This window comes from Cannabis sativa, chromosome 7 (genome assembly GCF_029168945.1).
Source record: "Cannabis sativa cultivar Pink pepper isolate KNU-18-1 chromosome 7, ASM2916894v1, whole genome shotgun sequence".
NCBI classification, from domain to species: Eukaryota; Viridiplantae; Streptophyta; class Magnoliopsida; order Rosales; family Cannabaceae; genus Cannabis; species Cannabis sativa.
In genome coordinates this window covers 42,422,071-42,425,901 of record NC_083607.1, presented here as the reverse complement: position 1 = coordinate 42,425,901, position 3,831 = coordinate 42,422,071, and positions in this window count along the sequence as shown.

The following is a 3,831-nucleotide window of genomic DNA, read 5'->3' as shown; positions in this document are numbered from 1 at the left end:
TTTTACTAATTAATATCTCATATGTAACATACACATAATATCAATATTAAATTCATAAATATATATGTTACATATCTCATATAAATATAATATATATACTATAATATACATATATAGGTGCACTCTTAATGGGTATTACCCATGAATGGGTAAAATTAGAAAAAATTGAGTTTTTATGCTTAATTTTTTTTATCTAGTTAAAAAAATCTCTCTCATTTTTATATTATATGAATTGGGATTGTTCCATCGGTTGCAAAAAAAATTAAGAAAAAAAGTTTTTTGACAAAAAAAAAATTGAATTTGGCTTAAGTATTTTGTATACAAACATATTTTTAATATAGTGTAAAAAATGATATTTTTTTTAATTAAGTAATTAAACTAAGTGTAAAAATTCAAATTTCTCTTTTATTATTCGTTATTAAATCAAAATTTGATGATTTAATATTTTTAAAATTAATATTTATAGTTAAATTTGTTTAGTAACCATTCATGGGTAATACCCATTAAGAAATGATCCATAGATATATATCATGTACACATAATATGTACATTAATTACACAACTATATATGTTATATACCTCACACATATATAACATATATATACACTTTAATATGCATATGAAATATATTATATATGCATGTCTTATATAAATACATAGAAATAATTATTTCTACATATTTAATTTCACTATATATTATATCACATGCTCTACATATATAATATATATTACTCATATATACATGTTATATATTATTGTTAGGGTTTATAAAACACTTAAGAAATATATAAATCACAGATCTAAACATATTCCTAAACTGCTTCAATATAGAAAACCCTAAATCATAAATAACCTTTGCTAAATTAAAGAAGAAGAAGATGATAAAATATAAGCGGAAGCACTAACCTGAAGCCATTGTTGGAGATTGCAGAGAAGGTTTTGATCTTCCAAGAATACACTATTTTCTAAAGTATTTTCTCTGATGGGGAAGAAGAGAATACAGAAACCCTAGTGTTTTTCAGGGACCCTACCTATTTATAGACTCATCTTAGAATGAGTTTTGGGTATTTATAGTTTGGTCCCTCAACAAATTATAAACTAACTTATGGTATCTACACATTATTTCCATGACAATTTAATACCCTTTTGATACCCATAACATAATTGGTCACTTAATTTTGTATCACACTTTATAATAGCATATACATTATACATATGTGCGCACAATAGGATTTTAATCTAACAATCTCCCACTTGGGCGACATATGTTACCTTATAAATGTATAACCTTATGAGCTCAAAATTTGCTATTATGTAAAGGTATTCACAACAATCTCGTCCATCAACTATACCCATATAGGATCAAAGCGATTTTCGTCATATCAATCATGACTAAACCCATCAATGGTCACATATACAAATATAGCCAAATGACATAGATCAATCATGGATGTGTAGCATAGAAATTACATGCAATGTGAACCGAACATGCCTATTTCCAACTGGTCCTCCATAAATTAAAGTGAGGTCAGACTTTAACATAACAAAACAGAGTGAATAAACTGAAAACTTTATTTCTGATCAGAAAATAACCAAATACATAAATGTCTTAAACAAACATAAAGCAAAGAAAATACAAACTCCTACTAAATCATGATATCTTCAAGTAATACTACACTCATATGAGCAGTGTGCTCATGAAAGACCTTGAGTGGTAATCCTTTTGTGAGCGGATCCGCTATCATGGAGTTTGTCCCAATGTGCTCTATGGATATCTGTCCACTCTGCACTCTTTCTTTCACAACTAGGAACTTTATGTCAATATGCTTCGACTTGGATGAGCTCCTATTGTTATCGGAATACAGCACTACTGATTTATTGTCACAAAATATCTTAAGTGGTCTTTCTACATTCTCCAAAATACGCAGCCCAGTGACAAAGTTTCTCAGCCATATTCCCTGATTTGATGCCTCATAACACACTACAAATTCTGCCGCCATAGTGGAAGAAGCTATAAGTGTCTGTTTGACACTTTTCCAAGATATAGCTCCTCCAGCTAATAGAAAAATGTAGCCTGATGTAGACCTTCTGCTATCTTGGCATCCACCGAAATCAAAATCAGAATACCTTACGACCTCCAAATGATCTGATTTCTTGTATGTGAGCATGTAATCTTTTGTTCTCTGAAGATACCTCATAACCCTCTTGGCTGCTATCCAATGGTCCATACCAGGGTTGCTTAAATATCTGCCTAACATCCCAACAATGTACGCAATATCTGGACGCGTACATACCTGAAGATACATTAGACTCCCTACAACTGATGCATAGGGAATCTTTTTCATTTCCTGAATTTCAAGGCTGCTTTTAGGGCATTGTCTAAGACTAAATTTGTCTCCTTTAGCAACAGGGGTATCACCTGGTCTACAATCTTGCATGCCAAATCTTTTGAGTACTTTTTCGATATAGCACTTTTGTGATAATCCAAGAATACCCCGAGAACGATCTCGACGTATTTGAATTCCTAATACAAAAGAGGCGTCACCAAGATCTTTCATCTCAAATTGCTTAGATAAAAATCTCTTGGTTTCGTGCAATAAGCCTATATCATTAGTGGCAAGCAATATGTCATCGACATATAGAACCAGAAATATGTATTTACTCCCACTGAACTTGTGATATACACAATCATCAATAATATTCATCTCAAAACCAAATGAGATAATTACTTGATGAAACTTGTGATACCATTGACGAGAAGCTTGCTTGAGTTCATAGATAGATTTCTTTAATTTGCAAACCATATTCTTTGGGTCACCAACCACAAAGTTTTCTGGTTGCTCCATATAAATTGTCTCATCAATGTCGCCATTGAGAAACGCTGTTTTAACATCCATCTGATGTAACTCAAGGTCAAAATGAGCAACAAGTGCCAACATTATCCTAAAAGAGTCTTTCGATGAAACCGGAGAGAAAGTCTCTGTATAATCAATGCCTTGTTTTTGAGTATAGCCTTTTGCTACAAGACGTGCCTTAAATCTCACCACATTACCATATTCATCCTTCTTGGTTTTAAGTATCCACTTACAACTAATTGGCTTTACACCTTCTGGTAATGGGACAACTTCCCAAACTTTATTGTCTTGCATAGACTTATTCTCTTCATCCATGGCATCAATCCACTTTTGAGAGTTAGAACTTTTCATGGCCTGATGCAAGTTGATTGGATCATCTTCCATCATTCCAATTTCATCCTCATGTTCTTGAAGAAATACAAAATAGTCATCTGAAATAGCATTTCTTCTCTCTCTTGTGGATCTCCTTAATGGCTCTTGTTCTTGAGGGTGTTGAATTTGTTCTTCTGGAACAATAGCCTCATCTTGATTTGGGAATTGTTCAACATTGTCTTGTTGAGGTTCCAAATTCATTTCTTGATCAATGACAGGTGTGGAAGCCTGAACATTGTCTAAAATGATAGTAGGAACTGAGTTTGAATTCAATTCCTCCTCAAAAGCAATGTCTCTAACCTTATTTCTCCCCCCCAAATTCAACATCCTCAAAAAATGTTACGATTCCCGTCTAAAAAATATTTCTGACAGTGGGATCATAAAACTTATAGCCCCTAGATCGCGTAGAATAACCAATAAAGTAGCTGCTAACTGTTTTGGAGTCCAATTTATTTTCATGTGGCCTATAAGGCCTTGTCTCAGCTAGACATCCCCAAATGTGGAAATTCTTTAGACTAGGCTTTCGACCTGTCCAAAGCTCATAAGGTGTTTTTGCAACTGCTTTACTTGGTCCTCTATTCAAAATGTAAGCTGTTGTCTTTAA